Raw genomic sequence first — 17,823 nt, 5'->3', positions numbered from 1 at the left:
TCATAAATGTATATTTTATACATAAAAATCATGATGTAGACAGTATGATCTATACCTAAATATGAGATGCTGAGTTTATCCCATGTCATTTATGCTAAGACACATAATGTTGCAAGCTAATTATTTCTGTGGTCTCTTCCTCACCATCTGGAGAATGTTCTGCTTCCTGGGATGATCCCTGAGTGTCATTACAACTGTTTTAGAACTTAGGACACTCTCTCCCATTCCCTTCCTATAGCAAATGAGGAATTTTGACCTTCAGTTCTGACTTAGCTTGGGGCAATTAATAGGCACAGGACTGTACCGTGCAGGGGGCTGCAGAATGGATGTCTTAACAAGCTATCTGGCCTCCTCTGACTTCAAAAGCTATGGTTTCCCAATGGGATACAAGGTTTTACTGTGCCAAGTTTTTACCATGAGCTTTCTGCAGATGCCTCTTACCTTTAGTGAAAAGTGGGAAGATAATGAACCTACTCTCTTAACTGAAAGACCTCAATTTGGAGTCTAAACAAGTTCAGATATATTTGTGTCTAAGCATTGCTAGAATTTGGATGGTGGCTCAGCAATGGCATTTACAGATTTCAACACTGGAAATGCATCCAGGAACTAATGGCACATCTAACATTGGGCAGTATATAACGTTCCTCATTTTTATTCATTTGTTTTTGTCTGGAAGAGTTATTGTTTCTGTCTGCTCATGCCCCAGTCCTTCTTCATGTCTATCTCCAGACAGACTGTGATTTTAAAAGTGTTTTTTTCCGCTGCACTCCTAACTCTTTCATGCGAGTTGGCTAGGAGGATTGTGAGACTATCAATATTGCCAAACCAGTGTCCAAAACTCACGAGTCAAACCAGCAAATCTTGAGAAATCTTTAAAACTGTGGAATTAAAACCAATAGTTTTCACTCATTTTTCTTGCTTCTAGAGTCATAGGAAGTCTGCATGGTTTTTTGCAAATTCTCTAAAGTTACATGACTCCAGAAACTGGGGCTTTAAGGAAAATACCCCCAGGCTTGGATACCTTAGTGAGAGGCAGAGACATTGATACCTCTGCAGTATCTGTACAGTTACTTTAATCACTTATTCTACTTCATCTGGTGAGAGAGCAAATTAAAACCTTTGAATTTAAAAGCAAGGATCAGAAATTGTGTCTATGCACAAATCAAGTCAGCTTTTGCTGGGCATAAGACAAATGTTTATACTACAAGAAACAAATGATAGTATATCGTGCTGGCTATCCAGTCTGAAGGAAGTCTTAATAAAAAGGTCAGAGTATATAAAAAGATTATAGCAATACAAATCAAAGAAGGCAAGGAAAGTCCTTACAAGACCTTTTTTCATACGGGAAAAGGGATAGATAAGTAAAAGCACATTGAAAAGTGCTGTATTTCAACCAACTTTTTAACCTCAGGGCAATTACTTCATACTTTTCTATAAAGAGCTAGAATACAGATGCATGCATGTAAATAATGAAAGTAATAATTATTCATAAGTGAGATATTTTCCATCTATTCAAGACATTAACATCCCTTTCACCAAAGCAGCAGAAGGCTTCATACTACATGAAATGCCTTGACAATTCTGACATCTGCAGATCGGATTACAGTTTATACAAAAATATAATGAACTTGGGTTTTCAGAACTGGTATCATACATGCAAAAGTCATAGCAGAACTGTCTTACAGATTGAAAGATTGAATGACATTGACAACATATTGATATAATGCTTTACAGCTCTACTAATATTCATGAAAGTCTACAATTATAAAAGTATAAGACTTTCTGTTACTTTATATATGCACAAAAATGTTTTCCTGATTTAACTTAAAAATGTCATAAAAGACACATGAAACATACTGCTGTTAGAATACTTGCCTTTCAGAATAGATGAAAAGGAAAGTTTAATTTGATTTGAATACATATAACTGTATTCATGAACACTTCCAGGGCAAATATTTGGCTTTGCAGATTTAACTCATAGAATAGCTGCAATGCAGATTCTACAAAACCTGTGCAGCTTCTTGATCAGGCTGTTTATGCAGGCAGGTGCAGACAAATCAAATCCTCTGACCACAATTTATTACATGCACAGATGTAGGGCAGCACATGACCACACTGTCTAAGACAATTAATGAACACAACTTTGCAGTCAGTTTAGAAGAAACGGTTTTCTTTATTCTATGGCTCTGGAGTGGTTACTCACAAAAGCACACAAAATGATATAGCTCATTTTCAAGCAAAACTCACCCTAAAACAGGGGTCTGGATTAGATGTCTTAACAAATGTTTCTAGGTCTTTGCAGCAACCACTGTCATCATAAAATTAAGGTGACATTAATTCTAATTTTTTTGTCGTGTTGGATATAGGAATTTGAATTCATATGAATAGGAACTTAGATTTGCAAATTTTGAATAAAACTATTTCCCCAGCAGTGAAAAAATGGTCTAGCACAGACTAATCAGTAGTTCAGTCTGTAGCTTTTGATTTCTTAATATGCGTAATCATATCCTGAAAAATCCTCATGCTGATGGCATTGTGGTTTTCATATCATTATCACTCAAGAATTTCTGTATCAAATGTGCTAATTTTACAAATAAAATGGGGAAGTTGTTTTATTTTTTATTTTGTTTTGTTGTTTGGTTTTGGTTTTTTTTCCCCTGACTGTTTTCTCTGCATGCCTTAGAGTCAAGCTATTTGTTCTAGGGTGGGGGTTTTTGTGTCGTTTGTCATCGCTAGTTATAAATGTTCTCCAAAGCAGATGAGCTCCCAGCTACATCTGTGAAACACTAAATTCCAAATTAAACTCTCTATGGATGACACCAATGCCCTATTTCCCTCAACAAAATTGCACAGGTGTGTTGTGCTGTTTTTGTCTGGGATAGAACTAATTATCTGCATAGTAGCTAGTAGGGGGCTATGTTCCAGATTTGTGCTAGAAACAGTGTTGATAATACAGGATGTTTTAATTACTGCTGAGCAGTGCTTACACAGAGTCAGGGCCTTTTCTTCTCACTCCACCCCACCAGCGAGAGGGCTGGGGGTGCACAAGAAGCTGGGAGGGGACACGGCTGGGACAGCTGACCCCAACTGACCAAAGGGATATTCCACACCATATGGTGTTATGCTCAGCATATCTAAGCTCAGCTGGGGGAAGAAGGGAAGGGATGATGTTCAGAGTGATGGCGTTTGCCTTCCCAAGTAACCGTTACACATGATGGAGCCCTGCTTTCCTGGAGATGGCTGAACACCTGCCTGCCAATGGGAAGGAGTGAATGAATTCCTTAGTTTGCTTTGCCTATTAAACTGTCTTTATCTCAACCCATGAGTTTTCTCACTTTTACTCTTCTTATTCTCTCCCCCATCTCACCAGGAGGGAGTGAGCAAGCGGCTGTGTAGTGTTTAGTTGCCGGCTGGGGTTAAACCACGATATATATCCAGCTGAAAGTTATTAAACAGGTCTGTTGATGATATACAAGATGGAACAAAATTTGCAGCTTAGTATTTCCTCACTCTGTTGGCTCTGCAGGAGAGAAAGCTTATTTATATTACTGGCACAGGCAGCTATTACAGAATGCATGGAGAAAGGAGATCTGCTGAATAAAATGGTGCTGTTTGGGAGGAGGAGGGGCTTATGCTACAGTTACACTTTGTAGTCTTTTGTACTAATATTCTGTAATCACAATAGTCTTTCTTCCAACATGGTAGAACAGGGTCAGATGTCAACAAGAAAAATTGTTACAAATGAGACCTTTATAACCTTGGAGAGAGGTAATAAAATGCTTGTGACTTTCTTGTTGGCTACATCTACAGAAAAAACATATGTGTCAGTTATAGATGACCTTGTTTTGGAGTGATCTCTACAGTCATTATAGTCCAATTCTTATTTCAAAAGATACTTCAAAATCTTTTTTCATGAGACTTTTCAGATTTTGCCACTGTGATTTATTGATCCTTCAAATTTCAGTATTTTTGCTGTTGTTTAGTGTGTTTCCTTGTAGAAAGGAAATTCCTGTTGTAGCTTATAGTATGCTCAGCAACTTTTGCTACTTGGGACACTCTTGAGAAATGTTTAGTACACTCATAATAGCAAAAAAATAATTCTTTTTTTGAAAATGGAAAAGATAATAAAACTTGAAAATATTTTGCTTTAAAATCAGTATGACCTCCCAATAAAAGTTTGGGGTGACTCTCTTTCTTCCTTAATCAGTCTTCTCTTTTCCAGCTAAAATCCTCACCCTGGGCTCTTCTCTTTAAACTGAAAATTTATCAGAGTTAGCCTAAAGTAAAGGAGCTTCTGAGAGCATGAGTTCCTCTCCCATTCCCTCCAGCCCTCCCAATAAGGTCAAATATGGAAACAGCAGCCTGTATCAAAACATTTCGGTCTCAGAAAGACTCTGTCCATTATGAAGTTTTCTAATCCTCTTTTGAATGTTTGGAACTGTATATTATGTGGCTGTAATTATGCCTAGAAAAAAAGTCAGCAAAAGAACAGAGTGGTATTTGAAATACCTAAATTAAAATATACTGGTCCAAAACCCTCACCTCAGCACCTAACTGCATACATTCCTTTAGTGCTTAGATGCTTACATATGTAAAACTTAATTAAAGTTCACTATTGATATTGACAGTGTCAGGTTATGTAATTTTTAATAAAACCACTGTACTCAAGACCAATGTTTATAGAAAATTTTCAGACATCCTTCTACAAAGAAAAGTTGCTGCTTTGAGATCCTTTCCACAGAAAAAAATGTCTGATAATAAGCAAGCATTTACAAAACAAACTATCCTAAACTTAGCACAAAATTAGTCCAAGGAATCTCTGAATCACCTCTGTTGATCCCAAGTACATAAAACATAATGAGCTAACCTGGCTTTATTTCACTCCCTATTTGCTGGCTAATTGGTCTATAACAGAAACATGCATCTGTAGCCCTTTGCTTCATTGTCTTGAGATTTTCCGTAACTTCACCTAATTTCTGAAAGATTTTGTTTATTAAGATCAAAGCAGAAAGCAGCCACCCACCTGGAAAGGAGTCCCATCCCTCACTGCAGCATATAGCTACTGTTACTTTGTATGAGGGCACCATGTTCAAGATCTCTGTGTGTGAAAAGGAGCAAAAGAAAATATCTTTGATTCCCCAAGGCTTTCAGGACTACCATTGTTCTAGGATATTTGAAACTGAAAGAGGTGGTTTGCATACTTGCTTGTAATCTGTTCTGTTGCTTTGTCAGAACAGCAGCCTTTTTTTTTTTTCCTTCAGCTTCTTGAGGACTGCTGCAAACTAGAATTATAATCTAATCTTATGTTTTACCATGTCGACCCACATTCTAATTGTTTTCCTGCAAAGTTGTCATACAACCACCTTTTTCCACCCACAAAAAAATGCATGTGTCTGAAAGAACTTCACAGCTAATTGTGGGAGATCTGACCCTGAGGTGCCAGTTTCACTGGCCAGTCTACGTCAATGTTTGTGTCAGTAAATGGCTGCTCCTGTGCAGCTTTAGGAGTACCTCTGTTAATTATGGCATGACTGGGGAGTGGAGTTTATCTGGGTACGTCTGTGTTGTACCCGAGGCACGATTCCAACCTAGAAAACAAAACCCTGAATATGTCTAATACCTTAATCAAAGGCTCAGTTAAACCTTCTGTGCAAACCTGGTGGATCAGGTAGAGTCACACATACATGTGCCTACCCAGTAGCTGGTACCATGGTTTCTGCACTTCCTTAGCATAGTATAATTACTTAGTCTTTGAGCTTTAGCCAGTGACAAGAGTAGAAACTGCATGGATTATGGCTGTGCCGAAACTGCTTTCTGGATTATATCATTATAAATGTTCACTTGTATGTGTCTATTTCTCTCGTCTCTTCTCTGTTTCTTTTGCTGTTATTCACCATCCACCTTATCCACTTACATATATACAGAGGTCACTATTTTTATTATGAACTTGTAATGTACAGATTATTATTTCACGAGTTTCTTAACCATTATCTTGGACTTTTATGTTGTTAAATATGAGGCTAACAATGCATTTACTGCATTAAAGCTAAAAAAACCCTTGATTTACCAGATATGACACATCTGAAGTCGAGCTAATTCTCTGTCTCATTAAGCAGTGTAGGGAATACTATAATCATCCCACATTTGTCGTTCCTCTTAAAATTATACAATTAGAGAACCCATGCTTATTCAGTGAATTAATATTCCAGAAAAATTATCTAAGCTCAGTTATCTTTGACAGGTGTCTGCATTAAAGGCTAGAAAGCACTTTCTCAGTGAATATCATCTTAATGATGTTGGTCTCAATACACCTTGCAGGAGAATAATTTTTTTAACTTGTTTGAGGATTATGACTTAGAAAGCATCTCTTCACTGTCTTCTTCCTGATTCTTTTAATGACAAGTAAAATGAACACTACAGCCTCACTAGCAGTCCCTTCTTTGCCTGCATGTGTGTGTCTGCATGTGTGAGAGTGAGTGTAGGAGATAGCATGAAACATTAAATTCCATTAACTTACATTTGTTACTATATTTTATGGTTGCTTGAACATTTTACATTGAAATTCTTTCAATGGAAAATTGAGCTTTTGACCAAACGATTTTTTTCCTTTGCAAAAACTGTGTGCATTCTATAGAAAACTGCTTGTGCTTTATTTCGTTTCCTTAAAGATACGAGGTCTGAAAACTAAATATTTTGATTTGGCTATGTTCCTGTAAAGACACATGAAAGCCCAACTGGAGTTCTTTTTGTCTCTGTGAGGGGCTGGACTCCCAGTCAAAACACTAGCATAATATATCACAGCCAGGAGTCATCAGGAGGGGAGACTGTGGTACTTTATGAGAAGACATTGACCAAATGCAGATCTAGATTAAATAAAGCATATTTCTTACTCCTAGTTATAAGTTCCATGGACCATGAGTGCAAGTTGCAGAAGGCAAAGGCACGTACTGGGAGAATAAAGAACCACCCACTGTAGGAGAAGATTGGGTTTGAGTCCGTTTAAGGAACCTGAGGTGCACAAGTCCATGGGACCTGATGAGATGCACTGACAAGTCCTGAGGGAACTGGTGGATGAAATTGCTAAGCCACTACCCATCATATTTGAGAAGTCATGGCAGTCCAGTGAAGTTTCCACTGACTGGAAAAGGGGAAACATAATCCCCCTTTTGAAAAGGGAAAAAAGGAAGGCCCAGGGAACTACAAGCCAGTCAGTCTCACCTGTGTTCCCAGCAAGGTCATGGAGAAGATCCTCCTGAAAACTATGCTAAGGCACATGGAAAATTAGGAGGATGATTCATGACAACCAACATGGCTTCACTAAGGGCAAACTGTGCCTGACAAATTTGGTGGCCTTCTACAGCGGGGTTACAGCTTTGGTGTATAAGGGAAGAGCAACTAACATCTGTCTGGGCTTGTGTAAAGCATTTGTCACTGGCCCACATGACATCCTTGTCCCTAAATTGGAGATACATGGATCTGACAGATAAACCAATCAGTGGATAAGGAATTAGCTGGATGGCTGCACTCAAAGTGTTGAGGTCAACAGCTTGATGTCGAAGTGGAGAGCAGTGATGAGTAGCACTCCTCAGGGGTCAGTATTGAGACAGGCACAGTTTAACATCTTGTCACCAATGTGGACAGTGGGATTGAGTGCATCCTCAGCAAGTTTGCTGATGACACCAAGCTCTGTGGTGTGGTTGACATGTTGGAAGGAAGGGATGCTATCCATGGGGACCTTGACAGGCTTGAGAGGTGGGCCTGTGCAAACCTCATGAAGTTCAACAAGACCAAGTGCAAGGTCCTGCAGGTGGGCAATCCTAAGCACTAATACAGACTGAGCGGAGAATGAATTGAGAGAAGCCCTATGGAGAAGGACTTGGGGGTGTTGGTGGGTGAGAAGCTCAATATGATCCATCAATATGTGCTTGCAGCCCAGAAAGCCAACTGTATCCTGGGCTGCATCAAAAGAAGCATGGCCAGCAGGTCAAGGGAAGTGATTCTGCCCCTCTACTCCGCTCTGGTGAGACCCCATCTTGAGTACTGTGTTCAGCTCTCAACACAAGAAGGACATGGAACTGTTGGAGCAAGTCCAGAGGAGGGCCATGAAGATGATCAGAGGGCTGGAGCACCTCTCCTATGATGACAGGCTGAGAGAGTTGGGGTTGTTTAGCCTGGGGAAGAGAAGGCTCCAGGAAGGCCTTATAGCAGCTTTCCAGTACCTGAAAGGGGCCTAAAAGAAAGCTGGAGAGGGACTTTTTTCAAAGACATGGAGTGATAGGGCAAAGGACAATGGCTTTAAACTGAAAGATGGTAGATTTATATTAGATATAAGGAAGACATTTTTTAGAGTAGGGTGGTGAGGCACTGGGACAGATTGCCCAGAGAAGTTGTGGACACCCCATCGCTGAAAGTGTTTAAGGCCAGGTTGGATGGGACTTCAAGCAACCTGGTCTACTGGAAGGTGTCTCTGCCCATGGCAGGGGGTTGGAACTCAATGATATTTAAGGTCCCTTCCTTCCCACCCAAACCATTCTATGATTCTGTGATAATACTTATCATTTTAAACCAATCAAGTTTTGTACCAAGAAGAAAATGACAACAAATTTATATAAGCAAACTAAACAATTTATACACTACTCTGAAAGTATATATGTCTAGAGTATAGAAAATTAAACCTACACTGCAAACCATATGTTTGCAACTTCATTGATAAAATGCACCATGCAAAGAAGACTAACAGACAAAATACAGACAAACAGGAAACATACTAGTTTGTTCAATTTTTGTTGATCTGCTCATCAAAGTACATATCATAGAGGAGATTGCATAAGTCAGAATGCAACTGAAAATAGTGGTCTGTATGACAAAGTGTATCTACCATGCATGAATCTTGTTTTAAAAATGGCTAGTGTTTTATGGCCAAAATATGAATGCAAATGCAATGTGTGCAGCAGTGCAAAAGTCACTGTGCCAAGCCACATTTGTTACATGAAATGTGACAAACCATTCACAAGTAACTTATTCTATAGCTTCCCACAAAGAATAAGTCTCCATGAAGTCAATACAAACTGAAGGAAAAGATTTGGCTGTTAGGAGTGTCTTAATAACCTTTCTTTTGGCTGGATGTTACTTGGGTAAAAATAATGGAATTAAAGCATCACTTCTAAGTGTTCCTAGAAGACTCCACTATGCTCCTCTCCTGACTGAAATCAATAGCAGCACATGCTCTCTTCTCTCTTGTGCAACAGAAATGTAACCATCAACTTCTGATTACAGCAGCTGGGAGGTGCAGGACTGCAGAAGTTCAGTGATGGATGGTTAAAAATTTTCTTGTAAAGTGCTTTCCATCAGCAAGAGTTGATTAATTAAATAGTTGGGGTTTCCCCTAGAACATACAAAATTCTGTAAAATGTTTACTGGAAGAATTTTTGGATGCAGGATGAGAAACTTCAGAGGATAACCATGAATATTCAATGGTGTAATAGCTAAAAACATTTTTGTTAGATGTCGTTAATTTTGACTAAAGTCCCTGAACTTCCTATTTTGTCATATAAATGACAAAAGCTGCCCCACACACAGGAAGTGCAGATGAGCACTGCAGTGGAAGAAACCCCAGTATCCCCCTGCTCAAGTCCCCCCAGGGCTTCACAGGAGCCACCACCCTGTGAAAATCTCATCCCCACATCTCAAAAAGCACCATGGCAGGCGTGATCCCAATGCTCCAGTCAGAGACAGGAGACCCTGCTCCAGCCCCAGAGCTGTCCCAGGCAGCCCCAGCTCCATGTGCTGGGGGTATCCCAGTGCCAGGAGCCAGTGAGTACTGCCTGGGGTGCAGGGATCCCTGTGGGGCACATGGAAAATCATTTGGGGAATGCAAAGGACTTATTTTGGGATGTTCAGTGGAGGAAGTAAAGGTGGGGAAAGGGATGGATTGAGGTGGCTTGGGTGTAGGGGAATAGACAGGGATCGGCGACCGGAAGATTACGGGATGTGACGGAAAGATAGACTCCTCCCCATAGCAGTGGCAGGAACAGGAAGCGCAAGAGCTATATAAGCGTGTGACGCAGCCAAATAGACGGACATTTTGCATCCATCATATTGATGTCTGTGCATCACTGTCCCCAGGGTGGGTAGAGCCCTGTGTCCTGGAGGTATGCGGCCCAAGATAAGTTCTCCCGTAGAAGCGTACAGCTACACTTGGGGAGGAAAAAGTGTGGAAAAAGAGAAACAGAAGGGGAGAAAGGAGCCAGTTTTGTGTAACAGGCATAGGTCAGGATGCCTGTCTGGCCATGACTGCACCTAACCAGTGCAGTCTGTCCAAGCCTAGAATCATAGAATCATTAAGGTCATCAAGTCTAACCAACAACCCAACACCACCACGTCTCCTAAACCATGCCCTGAAGTGCAACGTCTACACATTTTTTGAACACCTCCAGGCATGGTGACTCCACCACCTCTCTGGGCAGCCGGCTCCAATGACTGACCACTCTTTCAGTGAATAAATTTTTCCTAATATCCAATCTAAACCTCTCCTGATGCCACTTGAAGCAGTTTCCTCTCATCCAATCACTAGTAACTTGGGAAAAGAGACCAACACCCACCTTGCTACAACCTTCTTTCAGGTAGTTGTAGAGAGCGATAAGGTCTCCCCTCAGCCTCCTCTTCTCCAGGCTAAACAACACGAGTTCCCTCAACCTCTCCTTAGAAGAGATGTGCTCTAGACCCTTCAACAGCTTTGTTGCCCTTCTCTGGACACGCTCCAGCAACTCAATGTCCTTCTTGTACTCAGGGGCCCAAATCTGAACACAGTATTCAAGGTGCGGCCTCACCAGTGCCAAGTACAGGGGCACGATCACTTCCCCACTCCTGCTGGCCACAATATTCCTGATACAAGCCAGGGTGCTTTTGGCCTTCTTGGCCACCTGGGCACACTGATGGCTCATGTTCAGCTGGCTGTCAACCAGCTACCCCAGGTCCTTCTCTGCAGGACAGCTCTCCAGCCACTCTTCCCCAAGCCTGTAGCGTTGCATGGGGTTGTTGTGACTCAGGTGCAGGACCCGGCACTTGACCTTCTTAAACCTCATGCAGTTGACCTTGGTCCATCAGTCTGGCCTGTCCAGATCTCTCCATACAGCCTTCCTACCCTCAAGTAGGTCAACACTCCCACCCAACTTGGTGTCATCTGCAAACTTACTGAGGGTGTACTCAATACCCTAATTCAAATCATCGATAAAGATATTAAACAAGAGTGGCACCAAAACTGAGCCTTGGGGGACCCTGCCCATGACCAGCCACCAACTGGATTTAGCTCCATTCACCACAACTGTCTGGGCTCAGCAATCTAACCAGGTTTTTTACCCAGCGAAGCAGGCACCTGCCGAGGACGTGAGCTGCTAGCTTCTCTAGAAGAATGATGTGGGAGATGGTGTCAAAGGCTTTACTAAAGCCCAGGTAGATAACATCCACAGCCTTTCCCTCATCCACTCAGCAGGTCACCTGGTCATAGAAGGAGATCAGGTTGGTCAGGCAGGACCTGCCTTTCATGAACCCATGCTGGCTGGGCCTGATCCCCTGGTTGTCCTGCACATGCCTGGTGAACGTACTGAAGGTGAACTGCTCCGTAATCTTCCCTGGTACTGAGGTCAGGTTGACAGGCCTGTAGTTCCATGGATCCTCCTTCCAGCCCTTCTTGTAGATGGGCATCACATCAGCAAGCTTCCAGTCATCTGGGACCTCCCCTGTTAATCAGGACTGCTGGTAGATGATGGTGAGTGTCTTGGCGAGCTCCTCTGTCAGCTCCCTCAGTACTCTCGGACGGATCCCGTCTGGCCCCATAGACTTGTGAGTGTCCAGGTGGAACGGCAGTTTGTAATCTGCTTCCTCCTGGATTAAGGGGGTTTATTCTGCGATCCATCCCTGCCTTCCAGCTCAGGGGGCTGAATACCTGCGAATAACTGGTCTGACTCAAATACTGAGGCAAAGCATTATTAAGTACCTCTGCCTTCTCGTCATCCTTGGTGGCAATGTTACCCTCTGCATCCAATAGAGGATAGAGTCACCTTGGCCCTCTTTTTGTTGTTAATGTATTTGTAAAAACATTTTTTGCTATCTTTTACAACAGTGGCCAGATTGAGTTCTAGCTCGTCTTTTGTGTTTCTAATTTTCTCTCTGCATGTCCTAACAAGATCCCTATACTCTTCTTGAGCTGCCTGCCTCTTCTTCCAAAAGTTGTAAACCCTTGTTTTTTTCCTAAGTCCCAGCAAAAGCTCTCTGTTCAGCCAAGATGGTTGCCTTCCCCGCTGGTTTGTCTTATGGCACATGGGGACAGCCTGCCTCTGCTCTTTTAAGACTTTCTTCTTGAAGGATGCCCAGCCTTCCTAGCTGGCAAGAAATTGCATTCTTCATTGCAATGTGTAAGACATCTGTCTCTACATTAATTTTCTTTGATGTGCTTCTTTTCACATTCTCTGCTAAACAGAATATTTTTGTAGTCTTTTTTTTTCTTCTTCAAAAAGTTTACAGTCCCTTTCAAGATAAAAGCTGATGCCACTTTTTCTTTTTTAGACGCAACAGGAAAGCTCTTGTCACTCTGTTTTTGTATAGACTGCTACTTTTTTTATAAAAAGAAAGAAGTAAAGGTAATTTAAGATTTTTGTGAAATGAAAACAGACACGTTGCTTGCTGACTTTTCTTAACCACTTTTGTAATACTTTATTTTATATCTAGTGTTATTATTTGATTCGCTAATTCTTGTATTTCTGCACATCCCCTTGAATGTGTGCCGGTACGAACTTTCTTCAGATAATCCTCCACTATGACAAGATCTAAGAAGAACTTTCACACCAGGTAAATTAATCCAACCGCTATTTCTGTTTTTTCTAGGCCTTCCTAGGTCTGGATTTGACTTTGCCACATGTTGTGGTTTAACCCCAGCCGGCAACTAAGCACCACACAAATGCTTGCTCACTCGCTCCCCCGGTGGGATGGGAGAGAAAATCAAAAGAGTGAAAGTGAGAAAACTCATATGTTGACATAAAGACAGTTTAATATGCAAAGCAAAAGCCACACCTACAGGCAAAGAAAAACAAGGAATTCATTCACTGCTTCCCATGGGCAGGCAGGTGTTCAGCCATCTCCAGGAAAACAAGGCTCCATCACATGTAATGTTTACTTGGGAAGGCAAACGCCATTACCTCCAGGGGTATACCTGGTGCAGCATAGGTTTATCCACAGCCACTGTCACTTTGAAGTTCACCTGTTCCAGTGTGGCCTTCTCCATGGGCCACAGTGCCTTCAAACACATACCTGCTCCAGCATGGCCTTACCCAAAGGCACATTCCCTTCAGAAGTAAACCTGCTCCAACATGGCCTTACCTGTGGCTGCAGTTCTTCCAGGGATGTACCTGCTTTATTGTGGACTTATCCATGGCCACACACTTTGAGGTGCTCCATCATGAGCTCATGCACAGCCACAAATGCTTCCAGGTGTAGTTTCTCCAGCATGGGCTTACCCTTGGGCAACAATTCCTTCAGAGGCATACCTACCTCAGCACAGATGTAACTGCAGCCACAGACACTTCAAGACATACCCGCTGTGATATGGATTGAGTCACTGACACAGACACTTTGGGGTGTCCTGCTCCTGCGCAGTCATCCACAGGTCACAGTCCCTTCAACTCAAGTTCACACTGGAGTTCCAGCCTGTCCGGTACAGCAGCACAGAAAGAGCAGCGATGCCCTGGCTGTCTGCCAGTCCAGGCACCTGGTCGTTGCTGTTATCAAAAGGTTCCCAGGCTCAGCAGAGTAAGATGATCAGCAGTACGGCAGTACAGTAAGCAGTGAAAGCAAAAAGCAGCCACTAACGAGCACTAGACTCTAATATACAGTAAGGCAAGCAAGCCCCACGGCAAGGACAGGAGCCTGTCAATTAATAGCTAAACAGCAATAACAGCTATATATTTGATCTAGCATATTCCAATCAAACCTGTCATTATCTCAAACCCTTCAAGCCCCACGTTGGGTTTCAAAAAGGACCATCATAGTTTAACCCCAGCCGGCAACTAAGCCCCACACAGCTGCTCGCTCACTCACTCCCCTGGTGGGATGGGGGAGAGAATCAGAAAAGTGAAAGTGAGAAAACTCATGGGTTGAGATAAATACAGCTTAGTAGGCAAAGCAAAAGCCATGCACACAGGCAAAGTAGAACTAAGGAATTAAATCACTACTTTCCATGGGCATGGAGATGTTCAGCCATCTCCAGGAAAGCAGGGCTCCATCATGTGTAACGGTTACTTGGGAAGGCAAACGCCATCACTCTGAACATCATCCCTTCCCTTCTTCCCCCAGCTGAGCTTAGATATGCTGAGCATAACACCATATGGTGTGGAATATCCCTTTGGTCAGTTGGGGTCAGCTGTCCCAGCCGTGTCCCCTCCCAGCTTCTTGTGCACCCCCAGCCCTCTCGCTGGTGGGGTGGAGTGAGAAGAAGAAAAGGCCCTGACTCTGTGTAAGCACTGCTCAGCAGTAATTAAAACATCCTGTATTATCAACACTGTTTCTAGCACAAATCTGGAACATAGCCCCCTACTAGCTACTATGCAGATAATTAGTTCTATCCCAGCCAAAACCAACATGCAAGATCACAAGACACAAACTAGTAGGGATGGAGTATGAGTATGATGCCGTCCTGATCAAGACTGTAAATGAGTTAATACAATGTAAGCTGTACATCTGAAGTGCAGATGTGGCAATATCTAGAGCCCCAAATAGGAAAGGGTTTTGTTTCTTAAGACTACTTTTTTTTTTTTTTGATATGTCAAAAAGACATGATTTTCTCTTTCTAAATAGCTTTTTGCAAAGCATCAATAACGAAGAGGATTCATTGTAGTCTTGGTGTTCAGACAGTTACCAAATTATTTCAGAAATAAAGGGCAACAGTGCATTGTGTTTCAGCATAATTAAATGTATGTTGCTGTTAAGAAGCAGCCTAAAAGTTGTATAATTACAACCCTAACACTTTTCTTTCCCGTTTTTACCACCTTCTGATTGCTAAAAGGCTCCCTAAGAGTTGGTTCAGGTTAGAAAAAAACAGAAAAGCTCTGAGAAGCCATAAAACTGGAAAAATCTCCACTATTTATCCATGTGAAGAACAATTCACAGATCTGGCTAGAGGCAGGTCTTTTTTAACTGGAGCTTTAAAAGTCTCTAAGAATCCCATCTGATGCAGGAAAAAGCTGCAGGACTGCAAAGACCTCTTGAAATTTGGACACCAAAAGGTACGTGAATGAATATAAGAGAATAAATATTTTATCATTTTCTTCTTCTAGTCTTTTTTTCTGCTTGACAAGCTCGTGTGACATGTAATAACTAAATTTAGCACAGTTTTACCACGAGAGGGCAGGAATGCTTATCAAACAGGTTTGCCACTGGTTGTTTCACCACTTCTTTGTCAGAAGGGTGACCCAATGTGCTTTCCCCTCTGTTGGTATTATGTGCATACACCCCGAGCACTTAACAACATGACAAAATGCTTTGACCCAACAGACTGACCTGTCATTAGTACGGCAGATTAATCCCCCTGGATGGGCATGGGGCTTAGGGGCACGGATGAACTGCAGCTGTGTAATGCTAAGAGCAAAATCGGAACTCCTCACTCTGGACTGGCAAAGGGAAACAGTTGTGCCAATGCATCGGGCTTGCCAAAGGAGGCTGGTGGGTAGGTAGAGGTGCATCAGTGACTGCTTTTCTGCCTTATGGTGTGTAACAGGAGCAAGAAGGAAGACGTTTAGAGAGCCTTTTTTATTCAATATTAGCAGCACTGGCTTATTCATGAACAATATTTAAACTTTTCTGTAAGTGAGACTAATTTTGATCAGACCATAACAGTAGCCAGATCTGAACAGAGGAAGACTGTACTGGACAGAATGCTGTGTAGAAAAGCTCCAGACTATTATTAAAGTGAAACAGATTTGTGTGGAAAGTCCTGGTTAACTCATAAACAATTTATAAACTGAAGCATTTAGCAGAGCTTGATTAAAGGTTTAAATTCTTGTAACTGTTTGCCAACAAAATATAGTGTTTCACTGTTCCCAAAGCCATGTTTTGGAAAAAAAAAAAAATCTACTGTGGGGCCATTCAGAGTTGTAAGATTTTAATCACCTAAAATTAAGCTCAGTTACATACATGGAAATATCCTTTCTTTTGCTTGTTTTGCTGTCATGTTAAGTAGTTTCTTTTTTTAAATGGCAAAGCTTTTCACCACGGAGCAAACAGTTGTGGAGTTCTGATAGTGACTGGATAAACTATATTCAATGGGAACAGAGGAAAAATTGAAAAAGTAACCTTACTCTAGTCATAAGAAAAAAAATTTATACAAGTAAATTTCCATTTGTTATATCAATTAAATTACGCTTTTACCATGCCCTCGTCCAGAATACCAGCACTCAAAATAATTATCAGTTGTGCAAATCTAAAGATCCTTTGCTACTTCTATCATTGGAATAAAAAGGGGTTTCCTCAGCCATAAAGCAGAAAAGGGCATTGCCTTCCTGTTGTGTGGCTTGGCTGTCTCCTATAAGAAGCTCTTGACTTATACTTAGAGGGTTACATACCCACTAGGAGATCTATATTCTCAGTGTCATTTTACAAATCTGTTCCTCAGAGGTTTTCAAGAGCCACACCACAACAGCATGCTACCAGGGAGACTAGGTAGAAGAGTAGGAAACCCTACAATATCTCCTTGTTCAGTGATTCAGGATTTATTTCTTTGGGCTTTTAAATAGCCCTAACGGCATGTGGCTCTTTTCAAATCCCTAGCAACATGCAAGGGCGATTCAGCCCAGACTGAGCAACAGCCAGCCACCTGGCTTTTCGTGAAAAAAAGTCAGGGCATAACTGGACACCAGGCACTAACATGGAAATAGGCAAATGCCATAAGGGTAAAAAGCCCCTGTTTTATGTGTATTATCAGGATGCACAAGAGAAATCAGTACAAGTCAGGACTTCTGCAGAAACTATGCAATCCCTGTGAGATGGAGCAATCTATAACTTTTTCCAGCAAGATCATAGAATCACAGAATGGCAGGGGTTGGAAGGGACCTCTGGAGATCATCTCCTCCAACCCCCTGCTTGAGCAGGGACACCTAGAGCAAGGGGCACAGGACCGCGTCCTGGTGGGTTTTGAATGTCTCCAGGGAAGGAAACCCCACAACCTCCCTGGGCAGCCTGTTCCACTGCTCTGGCACCCTCACAGGGAAGAATTTTTTTCTCATGTTTAGCTGGAACTTCCTGTGTTCCAACTTGTGCCCATTGCCCCTTGTCCTGTCATTGGGCACCACCGAAAAGAGTCCAGTCTCCTCATCCTGACACCTTCCCTTTAGATATTTATAGCTATTTATGAAATCCCCCCTCAGTCTTCTCTTCTCCAGGCTGAACAAATCCAAGCCTTTCCTCATAAGGGAGATGCTCCAGTCCCCTGATCATCTTCGTAGCTCTCCGCTGGACTTGCTCGAGCAGTTCCCTGTCCTTAAACTGGAGGTCCCAAAACTGGACACAGCACTCCAAATGTGGTCTCACTAGGGCAGAGTAGAGGGGGAAGATAACCTCCCTCCACCTGCTGGCCACACTCCTTTTGATGCAGCCCAGGATACTGTTGGCCTTCATGGCCACAAGGGCACATTTCTGGCTCATGGTCAACTTGTACACCAGCACTTCTCAACAGAGCCTCTTTCTAGTGGGGGTGCATGGGGTTGCTCCTCCCCAGGTGCAGGATCTTGCACTTGCTCTTGTTTAATTTCATGAGGTTCACCTTGGCCCAGCTCTCCA

Source organism: Phalacrocorax carbo, chromosome 1, assembly GCF_963921805.1.
Source record: "Phalacrocorax carbo chromosome 1, bPhaCar2.1, whole genome shotgun sequence".
Classification (NCBI taxonomy): Eukaryota; Metazoa; Chordata; class Aves; order Suliformes; family Phalacrocoracidae; genus Phalacrocorax; species Phalacrocorax carbo.
The sequence above is the reverse complement of the archived record's forward strand: the minus strand, read 5'-3'. Positions refer to the sequence as shown.